The following is a 13,444-nucleotide window of genomic DNA, read 5'->3' as shown; positions in this document are numbered from 1 at the left end:
GTCCCACATTCTCCCTACTCCCTGTGGGAGCGAGTCCCACATTCTCCCCCACTCCCTGTGGGAGCGAGTGCCACGTTCTCCCACGCTCCCTGTGGGAGCGAGTCCCACATTCTCCCCCGCTCCCTGTGGGAGCGAGTTCCACATTCTCCCCACTCCCCGTGGGAGCGAGTCCCACATTCCCCCCACTCCCTGTGAGAGTGAGTCCCACATTCTCCCCACTCCCTGTGGGAGCGAGTTCCACATTCTCCCCACTCCCCGTGGGAGCAAGTCCCACATTCTCCCCCACTCCCTGTGGGAGCGCGTCCCACATTCCCCCCACTCCCTGTGGGAGCGAGTCCCACATTCCCCCCACTCCCCATGGGAGCGAATTCCACATTCTCCCCACTCCCCGTGGGAGCGAGTCCCACATTCCCCCCACTCCCTGTGAGAGTGAGTCCCACATTCTCCCCACTCCCTGTGGGAGCGAGTTCCACATTCTCCCCACTCCCCGTGGGAGCAAGTCCTACATTCTCCCCCACTCCCTGTGGGAGCGCGTCCCACATTCCCCCCACTCCCTGTGGGAGCGAGTCCCACATTCCCCCCACTCCCCATGGGAGCGAGTCCCACATTCTCCCCACTCCCCATGGGAACGAGTCCCACATTCTCCCCACTCCCTGTGGGAGCGAGTTCCACATTCTCCCCACTCCCCGTGGGAGCAAGTCCCACATTCTCCCCCACTCCCTGTGGGAGCGCGTCCCACATTCCCCCCACTCCCTGTGGGAGCGAGTCCCACATTCCCCCCACTCCCCATGGGAGCGAGTCCCACATTCTCCCCACTCCCCGTGGGAACGAGTTCCACATTCTCCCCACACCCCGTGGGAGCGAGTCCCACATTCTCCCCACTCCCCCGTGGGAGCGAGTTCCACATTCTCCCCACTCCCCGTTGGAGCGAGTCCCACATTCTCCCCACTCCCCGTGGGAGCGAGTTCCACATTCTCCCCACTCCCTGTGGGAGCGAGTCCCATATTCTCCCCCACTCCCCGTGGGAGTGTGTGCCACATTCTCATCTCTCTTTGTGGGAACGAGTTCCACATTCTCCCCGTTCCTTGTGGGAACAGGTTCCACATTCTCCCCAGTCTCTGTGGGAGCGAGTCCCACATTCTTCCCACTCTCTGGGTAAAGAGGTTCCTTCTGAACACCCTATTGGATTTATTGGTGATTGTCTTATATTTAATACTCCCAGTTTTAGCCTCACCACATGTGGAAACATCTTCTCTTTGACGACCCTATCAGAATCTCTTCATAATTGTAAAGATCCCTACTCGAATATGGGCATGTTTTCTTTTTCTTGAAGTTAAGAGTGAGCATGCAAGTGTCATTTCAATAAAAGGACCTTGACCACATTACACAGTATTTAATTAATCTGCTCTCAGTGAGGGTCTCGATTTACAAAGTCTAGCAGTTTAGAAATAAAACAATTCTCGTGATGAATGCGTCACTGGTTATCCGATGGGTTAAGTGGGCACAGTATGGACAGAGATCAAAGATTGATCCGTGTGCTGGGGTCAAACCCTAGTGCCAGTATCATCAACAGAGTGGATCCAAATACAAGGGACCCAAAGAAGAATCCTTTCACTGAAAGATATTTGCAGTTGGATTCTTTGCTGCTGTTGTATATGCTGCATTTATCAACACAGAGGTCTGCTTATCGCTTGTACAATCCCCCTGGGCACTTTGCTTGTATTGTGTGAATGAGGATGATTAAGTCCATCAAACTAAATCTGCTGCTTCAAATACAACTGCCAACGATGTTCATGCCCCATGAACGAGTTTTTAAAACGTTACTGTCGGAACACCAACTATTGGCTCAGGACTTGCATTATGGGCACGACCATTTTAATAAACCTGAAATTCATGCTTATTTTAGGCGCTCTGTGTATGAGAGCACCACAGGCTGGCCATGCCTCAGCCACTATTCCCAATGAATCTTGTCATTCCCATGCGCTATGCCATTTTCCATGCATCCCGCCACCAGTTTCCGTGCATCTTGTTATTTTCCGTGCGTTATTCCATTTTCCATGCATCCCGCCACCGTTTTCCGTACATCCTTCCATGCAGCATGCTACTACTGATCCACTCCATTAGTCCCCATTCAACTTGCCGTTGCTCATGCATCTTAATACAATTCCCTTGCATCCCGCCATCGTTTTCCATGCATCCTCCATTTCCTGTGCATTTCTTCAGTTCAGCAATGTTCTTCAAAGCCCATTTCCTAGCTGTAGAAAACCTCACTGAGAAACAGAAATTAACTACCGACGTGGGAACACGAGGGGCCCACTCAGCTCTTTAAGCCATTCAATAGATTTGATTGATTTGTGGTCCATATAGGTTTGTATGTTCATCTTTGTCTGTGTAGACATATATGCATATAAGTGTGTAAGTTCAGCCATTAAAGTAGGAAGTTATTTGGGGTAAGGAATCAGCCTTCAAAAAAATTATTTTCTGGATTGGCCAGTAGGATTTATACCTTAGACTTTCCGAACTGATACTTCCACTTCTGTTGTCAAGGGAGTTTGTCTTGTGTCACTCTACCAAGTTTATTAATAGTAAGGCATTGATGGATCCACTTACAAGGTAACACCACAGCTAAAGACACCATAATAATAATAGCTTACTGTCACAAGTAGGCTTCAATTAAGTTACTGTGAAAAGCCCCTAGTCGCCACATTCCGGACCAGAACACCCAAACTCAGTCAGGAAAGGCAATGCCGCAGAATATTGGGAAAAGCCAACAGACATATGAGATACTGCAGCCTAAAATACTGGGCCAGTGATCCAGAGCTTGCGTGTTCAAATCCCACCAGGGCCAGTTAGGAAATTGAATTCAATAATTGGTGAGCTGTGCCTGGAAATTGCCATTAAAAATCTGCCAGATCATCACAAGACCACAACCAGTTTACCAATGCCCTACAGGAAAAATGGATTTACCACAGCGATCTGCTGTGGTCCACATGTGACTAAAGGCGCTCGCTTGACTCTTAATTATTAAAAATTAATTTACGGGATGTGGGCATCGCTGGTTAGGTCAACGTTTATTGCCCACCCCAAGTTGCCCTTGAGAAGATGGTGGTGCGTTGCCTTCTTGAACCGCTGCCGTCCCCGAGGTGTAGGTACACCCACTGTGCTGTTAGAGGGGAAATTCCAGGAAGGAACGGCAAAAGTGAAGGAACTGCTTTATATTTCCAATTCAGGATGGGGAGTGACTTGGAGGGGAACCTCCAGGTGGTGGGGTTCCCAGGTATCTGCTGCTTTTGTCCTTCTGGATGGTAATGGTCATATGTTTGGAAGGTGCTGTCTAAGGAACCTTGGTGAGTTGCTGCAGTGCATCTTGTAGATGGTACACATGGCTCCCACTGTTCGTTGGTGGTGGAGGGAGTGAATGTTTGTGGAAGGGGGAGAAAACAAGCGGCTGCTTTGTCCTGGATGGTGTTGAGCTTCTTGAGTGTTGTTGGAGCTGCACTTATCCAGGCAAGTGGAGAGTATTTCATTACACTCCTGACTTGTGCCTTGTAGATGGTGGACAGGCTTTGGGGGGGTCAGGAGGTGAGTTACTCACTGCAGAATTCCTAGCCTTTGATCTATACTGGTAGCCACAGTAACTAATATGGCTAGTCCAGTTCAGTTTCTTGTCAGTGGTAACCCCCAAGGATGTTGATAGTGGTGGATTCAACAATGGTAATACCACTGAATGTCAAGGGGCGGTGATTAGATATTTTCTGGTTAGAGATGGTCATTGCCTGGCACTTGTGTGGTGCAAATGCAACTTGTCACTTGCCAGCCCAAGCCTGGATATTGTCCAGGTCTTGCTGCATTCGGACACTGACTGCTTAATTATCTGAGGAGTCGCAAATGGGGCTGAACATTATGCAGTCATCAGCGAACATCCCCACTTATGATGGCCAGCTGGGTCTGTGGTGGTATTACTGAGCCACCTTTGGTGTTGGACATTGAAGTACTGCACCATCAAGGCATGGAGAGATGAGCAATAGGTACTCCCCTGTCCAGTATGGAGTTGGGGGAGGAAGGATCATGGCATCCATCAATCATTTTGAGGTCAGTCAATGTTTCTTTGGAGGACCTGCGTCCATTTGACTCCTAGGAACCTCTATCCCGCCTCATCCTCCAAGATTGTCCTGCAAATCTGGCAGCTTCTCTTCTCAACCTTTGATCTCGGACGTGTCTGTATCATTTGGGTGAGAACTTTTGAATTAGCAAAAAGCTAAGAGGAAAGTCCAACTAGGATTAGTCCTCTTAAAGCAGAAAATAAGTTTTAGGCAAGATGTCCAAATTGATGAGGAATTTTGGTTGACTCAATAAGGAGAAACTATTTCAGTGGGAGAAAACTTGGTAAAAAAAAGGGGCACAAATTCAGGGTGATGAGGGGAAATGAGGGGGATTCCTTTTATGCCAGGAGCTGGTATGACCTGGAAAGTGCTGTGTGAATGGACGGTGGAAGCAGATTTAGTCAGAACTTGTGAAAGGAAATTTGATAAATATTGAAGGGGAAAAGTTTGTAAGGCTATAGAACATGGAAAGTGGGACAAATTGGATAGCTCCTTCAAAGAGATAGCACAGGCTTGATGGGCCAAAAGGCCTCCTTCTGTGCTATATGAATTGAGTGGCAGTATGTGACATCAAGTGGGATACAGCAACATCTGGCCGAGGTTTACTTTTTTAAAAATAAGGGAAAGCTTTTTGCCAATAGCGTCATTGCAAAGTGGAGTCTGTCGAGAGTTGATGGTCTATAGTTTGAAACTATCTTCGCCCCTTGTCGGTTTAGTTGAGTGACTGCCAATTTTATTCATGATCGGTCAGAATCTCAAACTGACATTTTGCTGCCAAATTAAATTCCAGAGAATGTTTGTAAGTCAGGTTTTGTTTCAGAAATTCGTTTCTGGAGCTCAGGCAAAGTGGGCAAAATATTCCCAGGAGCCTTTTAAACAAGGATTTCCACCACTAAATTCTTCAATTTATTTTTCTGCTGCAGTAAATTGGCAAAAATTGATTCCTTCCTGAGTTTGAGGGTAGGACTTATTGCAATTATTTGGTTCATGGCTTATGTGCTTTAGTATGTAGTTTTTAGTTTTAGAAATTAAAGTTTTAACTGCAAAAAGTGAAGTAAATGAAACTAAAGCAAGTTTGGAGCCTATTATGCTTAAACGGTTGTGGCCATGTTGATTTAAAAGGTTAACAGATGGAAAGGTTGGATCAAGGGGCAGCAGGGGGGCTTACTTAACCTGGAGACTTAATGTCTGCAATGCTTGCAAGAAATGCAGTTCAGAGAGATGCTTTGTGTTCATGAGTAATTTGTTTAAAAGCATTCAGTGAACTCTCAAAGTTTGGAAAATCCATTTACTTCCATCAGATCAAATAAAAAATTATAAATGAGGGATAATTAAGCTAAAAGCTGGGTTGAGGAGAGTCCAGAGAAGATTATATTGTTATGGAGATGGGCGGAGTTTAGGGGTGATCTCCAGTTTCAATTTATCAGGATGTTTTTGCTGATACAGTTAGTTACAGTTTGGACCTCATGTAGTTTGCAGCTCACCGAGATAAAATAACCAAAAGGAAGGAGAGTTAGATAGATCTGCGCGATAAGCTGAATAAAAAAACTAATTACATCATGAACCGTGTGGAAGATGGGTGAGGCTTACTCTCAGTTTGAATTTTGTGAGGGATCAGAAGCTGGAAGATTGCTCGGTTAAAAATAATGGACAACCCTACCCTGGTCTTCACAGAGCCTTGTGCGAAAAAAATGAGAGTAGAGATATTTTGGAAGTGTTGGAAAGTAACCTGAACAAGGGACTGAGACCACCACTGTCAAGGGACAGTGAATTAAAGTTTTACAGCTGGAGCTGAGGGAAACAGTAGGGGCTGTTTAGCACAGGGCTAAATCGCTGGCTTTGAAAGCAAACCAAGGCAGGCCAACAGCACGGTTCAATTCCCGTACCAGCCTTCCTGAACAGGCGCTGGAATGTGGTGACTAGGGGCTTTTCACAGTAACTTCATTTTAAGCCTTCTTGTGACAATAAGCGATTTTCATTTCAAATTCTCCAGTTGATTATGGCAGAGTTAGGAGTGGTCTCTATAGAAGTAAATAAGATTGAATTGACTTATAAGAGAAATCTTAGGGGAGTAAGGAGTAAACTTGAGTAAACCACATTGTTAAGATAACAGTGCTTGTTGGGGCTGGTTTAGCACACTGGCCTAAATGGCTGGCTTTTAAAGCAGACCAAGGCAGGCCAGCAGCACGGTTCAATTCCCGTACCAGCCTCCCCGAACAGGCGCCGGAATGTGGCGACTAGGGGCTTTTCACAGTAACTTCATTTGAAGCCTACTCGTGACAATAAGCCATTTTCACTTCATTTCATTTTGTCTCAGTCTTTTGTGTACCATAAAGTTTGTTTTGATTTTTTAAAAAGCGAAACCTTGTGGTATATTTCTATCGGTTAAAATGATGCTCAGATATCTCTTTGCGTTTTAAAACTATCTAACTAAAAAGCGAAACCTTGTGGTATATTTCTATAGGTTAAAATGATGTTCAGATATCTCTTTACATTTTAAAAGTATCTAACTAAATTGTAACAGGGTGCAGTGAAGAAATATGATACCCTCTCATTGTTTCTTTGACAAAATTCCAGTCCAAATCATTGCATATGGAAGGAGTTGGCAATACAGCCTCATATGCCCATTCAGTCAGGTTATGGCAGGTCTTGAACCTCAACTCTCCTTTCTCAGCCTATCACTTGATGCCCTTAGTGTCCAGAAAGCTGTAGAGTAGCTTAACAATGCCACGGATGCACTATCCTCCAAAGGTCGTCCTGGACTATATATACATAGTGAACAATGCAAAATTAATTTTTAGTATCAACATTAATCAGACCCTAAAATGTTTGTGCTTCCCTATATAATGGACATTTATCTAAGCTTTCAACATTGTATGGCTCACACATAAATGCTCTTAATGGATTTTACCTCTCAAGTCTCTTGATAATATTTTCCAAACTTGGAAACTAACTTCTAGGCCTGTCACTGGTGCCCCAAGAAGGTGGTGGGCGTGTGTATGAATTATTACGGGTAGTTGTTATGGCTTACTGTGGTGAAAATGTAGAACTCGCTGCCACTGGGAGTGGTTGCTGGAAGTAGCGTGGGCACATTGAAGGTGAAGCGAGATAAACGCAAGAGAGAGAAAGGAATAGAAAGAAATGCTGATAGGGTGAGGCAAAGAGGGATGGGAGCAAGTTCCTGTGGAGCATAAACACCAGCATGGGCTAGTTGGGCCAAATGGCCTGATTCTGTGCTGTAGCTCCTAAATAATGCTCACTGTCCTGGGGATTAGTGATACTCACAATTAAAATAGATTTTTGCCAAGTTAACCTTTGTGGATTGGCCTCTACATTCCCTTCCACCAGCCTCCGCACTTCAGAACTGAGTTTATTTTTTTTTAAACGCAGTTTTCCAATGGTCAGTAAACTTTAAAGTTCTTCCAATATTGCCTGAAAGACGCAAGATGAAGATGGGGACGGGGAACGGCAACTGCTGGATAGGAGGAAGTCTGACACCGAGGAGGCACAACATGACTGAACGCGATGAGCAGGGGGTGGGGTGCACAAAGAGATTTTGCAATCAGCAGTTTGCCACCGAAAAGATGCCACCTCTCAACAGGTGTAATGGCCCCAAGATCAAAGTTCCAGTGAAACTGAATATTTACTCGTTTGCCAAATAATTTGTTGTGCCTTATTGAAGATTCGGGTATGAAATGCAATGACGCCATGGTCCAGGCTTTCTGCCTGAGGTGAGAAATTGGGGGAGGGCCATTCAGCCCCTCGGGCCTGCTTGACCATTCAGAACAATCATGGCTGATATTCTACCTCAGCTCTATCTCCCTGCATTCGACAGGTCGACAGTCAGCAGATTTCAGCTGAGACATTCAACACAATGAGCTGGATGAAACAGTTAATTATTTTATCCGATGCCTCCCTATTTTACATTGAATGTACAGCACAGAAACACAGCCTTCAGTCCAACAGGCCATACTGGTGTTTAACGAGAGCTCCCTCTCAACCCTCTTCATTTCAATCCACCTCTATATCCTTCCATCGCTTTTCCCTCATATACTTCTCTCGCTTCTCCTTAAATTCACCTCGACCTGTGCTAGTGAGCCGCAGCTCTGTCGAAGGGTCATTCGGATTCCAAGCGCTAACTCTGTGTCTCTCCCCACAGACGCTGCCAGACCTGTTGAGCTTGTGCAGCATTTTGTGTTGTTTTTCCGTATCCCCCCCCCCCGGCCAAAGCCCATTCTCCTGGCTTCCTCTGTTGGATTTATTACTGACTGTGGCCTTAAATGTTGTTCTGCTACAAGCGGAAACACCTTCTTTACGTTTATGTTATCAAACGCTTTTATAATTTAAAAAACATCAATCCGGTCAACCCTTGGTCTGCCCTTTCCTGGAGAAAAGTGGCCTCTCCTGATGACTCTGGCACCATTTCTTTCTTTTCACATTCTGCCACAGCGCTTCTGGGTCCTATTTTGTGATATTATCAAGGGGTTTGATAGGCTGGATGTAGTCAGTTTCCCAGTTGTGGATGAGACCAGACCTTGGGTCTCGAAACCACAAGTACCGAAAGACGTGCTGTTAGGTGAATTGGACATTCTGAATTCTCCCTCAGTGTACCCGAACAGGCGCCAGAATGTGGCAACTAGGGGCTTTTCACAGTAACTTCATTGCAGTGTTAATGTAAGACTACATGTGACGCTAAAAATGATCTCCTTCTGCACTGTAAATTCTATGATTATATGCATTTAAGGCCAAATTGGACAAACATATGAGGGAGAAAGGCACCAAGGAGTGCATTCATGGGGTGAGATGAATGATGTGGGGAGGTTTGTGTGGGGCATGAACACTGGCCAGCTGTGAAGAATGGTCTGTTTCTGTGCTGCATATTGTAACATGATGACTGCACAATGCTGCAATTGCATTAATACCTCAGGGTAGGTGCAGAATGGGATTAGCAAAGGCAGAAATTTCTTTAACATGCCCCAGATACTAACCCCGACTTGCAAAAGCTGTGTCCCCGAAAAAATGGCAATTTTCTGTAATCCGGGGGAGCTGGACTAATCTTGTAAGAAAAACCGACTGAAATCTGCAATTCATCAAAATAAACTCCATGGGTCTAGATTTGCCGGCGCCTCACAGTCGCGTGTTTCTCGACAGAGCGCCGTCCGCTAGTGGCAGGATTCTAGACTCCCACCGCTGGTCAATGGGATTTCCCATTGAAAACACCCGCCACACCGCCGGGAAACCCATGGGCGGGGTGCACGGCCAGCGGGAACAGAGAATCGCAACGGGCAGAGAATTCCGGCCCCCATCACCAATAGGGCACTTCACACTGACTCCTGCACACCAACAACCACCAGACTGAGAATGGGCGTGGAGAGGGGGGGGGGGGGGGGGGGGGGGGGGGGTGGCAGGGGGTGAGGAACAATGAGAGAGGGAGGAGAGAGAACGGGAGAGGGAGGGATGAGAATTGAAGAGGGCAGGTTCTGGCTGGCATGGGTGCCCCCGCTCCTGCCAGTTACATGTAAAATAGAAACTCACATGAAATGAATCTCAAATTTTACTGACAGTCTCTGTGAGACTCGCCACTTGAGCAGCTTATGACCCCAAAGAACTGAACAAGGTGGTACTGCCTCTGTTACTCCCTAGTAAATTTCAGGGCAAAGTTCTGGAACAGGCTTAGATCCTAACGCTGGTGTTTTGAAGTGACATGGAATGGCAAAATACCACCTGGCCCATTAAGGGATTTAAGGTATCTACGGGCACAGGAATTAGGACCAGGAAATTGGTTCTTTTTGGCCTTTTCACTGCCTGAAATGCAACAAAAGGCCCAATTTCCTTGGTTTTAAGATCAACAATGTAAATAACAACAGAATTAAGAAATTGATAACTCCAACAGAATGAAAACTTCCAGGACAGGTAATTAAATGAAAGGGTCCAACAATTTAGCAGCAATATCAACATCCGTGCAGATTAAACCCAGGCCATCCTACTATTAAATTAATCTGTTTTGAGCATCAGAAGTAGGAGTTGAAATAGGCCATTCAGCCCCTCGAGCCTTCAGCAGTATTCAATAAGATAATGACTGACCTTCCACATCAACTCCACTCTCCTACCATAATAATGTCCCAATATCCCTTGATTCCCTTTGATCACAATTTCCAATATTGTGCAACAACTGAGTATCCTCAACCCTCTCTCCAAACCCAGGTCCCCTCACTCTCTCTCTGTTCCCATCCTCCTAATTCCCATTCACCCTTCCCCTCTGACCCCATTGCCTGCTCTCTGTTCCCCTTTTTCCTTCTGCCTCTGGCCTCCATTCTAGATGTCCATCCCCCCACCTATTCCCCAGCTGCCCCTCCCCCCTCCCCGAACGCCAGTCTCCTCTACAATCCCATCCTCCAGTCTTACAATTCCCGACCACCACCACCCCAGTGCCCCTCTCCCTGCCCACCCCCGCCTCAACTCAGAAGACCCTCACTAGCTCTCAGTGGCCACTTTGTGCCAGTTCATGACTGTGAAACGGGCGCAATACAGACCTCAAAGTTTCTTAACCTAGCAGATAAAAGAGGAAGTGGCCCACATGACCGGGAGCACCACCCAAATCCTCCCCTTCAATCACCCCATCTAAGGATGCTTTGATGCCAGTTTCATAGAACATACAGTGCAGAAGGAGGCCATTCGGCCCATCGAGTCCGCACCGGCCCACTTAAGCCCTCACTTCCACCCTATCCCCATAACCCAATAACCCCTCCTAACCGTTTTGGTCACTCAGGGCAATTTATCATGGCCAATCCACCTAATCTGCACGTCTTTGGACTTTCGCAGAGGGAATTCATGGTTACAATTTCAATCGCAAGAAGACATTTCTGTGTAACTTTAAATGGATAGTGGAAAGTGGAATATTTACCTGTCACACTTTTTGCTTTCTGCTAGAGCGATCATTGAGGCTAAAAATTCTTTTGATACAATTTTAAAATACTGTTTAAATCACAGTAATGTACTGAATTGAGGTGAAAATTGGACCCTGTTCCTTAAAATAGGGCAGGTGGAGGTGTTTGAGTGATGGGACTATCGATGTCTGTGGAAAATTAATTGGGCAAATAGACTTGACAGAGTCCTTGAACAACCATAGTGAAATAGTTGCTTAATGGTACAGAACTTGAATCTTGCTGAGAAGAAAGAAATGTTATCGAAGCATTTCATGGTTTACTGATCAGGACAAACACAAGAATACCAAATTTCAAACAATCACAACAATCTATACTGCAGGAAAAAAGGTTGCTGACCTGTTAGCAAGTCGACTCCGATTGGCAGATATTACCATGCAGAAAACAACATGGGGCTATAGAGATTGTTTGAAGTTTGGCATTCTTTCATTTGTCCTGATGTGTGTCAGATGAGATCTTTAGCAACATCGCTCTCTTTTCAGAATGAAAGAGACTAATGATGAGGAGTCACGGGCTGCTACCAACTCCTCTGAGAATTAGTTTTTGTGCTCTAACAAGAATTGGAACCCAATATCAATCCATTAACTCTAACTTGGTTACCCATTGCACTGAAAGTACCTGCAGCCTGGGCAGGAGAGATGAACTTTTTAAAAAAGCACGCAATCCAATCCAATACAAAAGAAAGGTTTTCTAACTGACTGGATAAGAAGAATGTAATTGGTGATTTGATAAGACAGGCGGGTGTAGTAGACTTCAATCTTCATCTCCTGAGTGTAAAATATCACTCAAGTGAGTGGGTTTAAATGAATTGAAGTGAAACCAGGGGTAACGGTGGGAGGGTAAGTTCTGTAATAAATATGTGGGGCTGGATTCTCCGTCGATGGGATTCCCCGTTGATGGGATTCTCCGTCGATGGGATTCTCCGTCGATGGGATTCTCCGTCGATGGGATTCTCCGTCGATGGGATTCTCCGTCGATGGGATTCTCCGTCGATGGGATTCTCCGTCGATGGGATTCTCCGTCGATGGGATTCTCCGTCGATGGGATTCTCCGTTGTGCTGCCAGTGGCGTGGGGTGGCCACAACGGGAAATCCCATTTGCAGGTGGCGGGAAAGGAGATTCCCGCTGCCGGCGAGGGCGCGCCGCCCAGGAAATGCGGCTGGCAGACCAGAGAATTCCCTGCCCAATTCTCCTCTCTACTCTCCAGCCAGATAATAATGCTTCACACTCGGATGCGAAAGATGCATCCCCTAATGCTTAGCAATTGTTGCTGCCACTCTTAACACGCCACATTATTTTTAAAGAACAGTGAAGGAAAACTCAGGCATAATGAGACAACCTAATCGTTGATTCCCAGCTTGGCATTGAACGAAACGTCCAATTTTTAAAAAAAAATAACAAGATTAGCATTGACGTGAAGTAATCTTGATGCCTGTAACATTCCAAATGGTGGTTGGGAAAAATGCAGCAGTTAAAGTCAGTCTCCAGTCCCCTCTCGCCAAACAATTATGAACCCAAATATTACACAGTTCCCTCTGGAAAGATCCTCACAGTGCACAATTCTAAAGGTTTCAACCACTTTCAAAAGTTCTATATTAGTACACATTTAAAATTAAACCACTAACGGGCTCTCAGAGTTAGATTAAAACAATCAAAGGAAATGTGTCAGATTATACAATTTACCTATTTATAAAGTTTATTCCTACATTGTCACATTTATCTATCTTCCCTCAATTGTAATTAGCAAATCCGCTGTGGGTTTTACGGTAATTTTGAACCCTGTTCTTATCGTTTATTACTAACATCTATGGTAAGGCTACTTTGTCAATGGCATTACTCACATTTTCCAACATATATTGCGAAGAGAAATCCTACATGGCTGAGTGCAGCCGGCTCCTAAATTGCTACATGTGCGGCATCTATACATTTTAGTGATTACAGATCAGTGTAGAAATACTGAAAGATGCCAGAATTTAGAAATGTGCTTTGCCTTTAACTCACTACAGGGCAAACATTACCCCAAACATGCAGATAGCTAACTCTTCATCAAATTAATCTAACTGTTAACAATTAAATCCATTGTAACAGCAACCCTAAACCTCTCTTCTGTTTTGCTTAAACTCTTCATCGTTAAACATAGAATAAGTCACAAACTTATCTTTCAGCACCATTAAAAAAGAAACAATTGCAAACTTCCTCCATTAGGCTGCTGTTTGATAATTCTAAGAAACCAGGCTAATTAGAGTAATATGAGGTTTCGTTTTAAAGAATAACATGGTAATATTAACAATAGGTATTGTAATGTAGCAGCTAGGCTAGTGTGAAACAGAACTGGTTTGTGAATTGGTAAACAATCAGAGCGGGTTAGAAGGGAATGGTCTCCAGTAATTCTCTCCC

Source organism: Scyliorhinus canicula, chromosome 7 (genome assembly GCF_902713615.1).
Source record: "Scyliorhinus canicula chromosome 7, sScyCan1.1, whole genome shotgun sequence".
In the NCBI taxonomy this organism is placed as follows: Eukaryota; Metazoa; Chordata; class Chondrichthyes; order Carcharhiniformes; family Scyliorhinidae; genus Scyliorhinus; species Scyliorhinus canicula.
Note: the sequence above shows the minus strand (reverse complement) of the source record.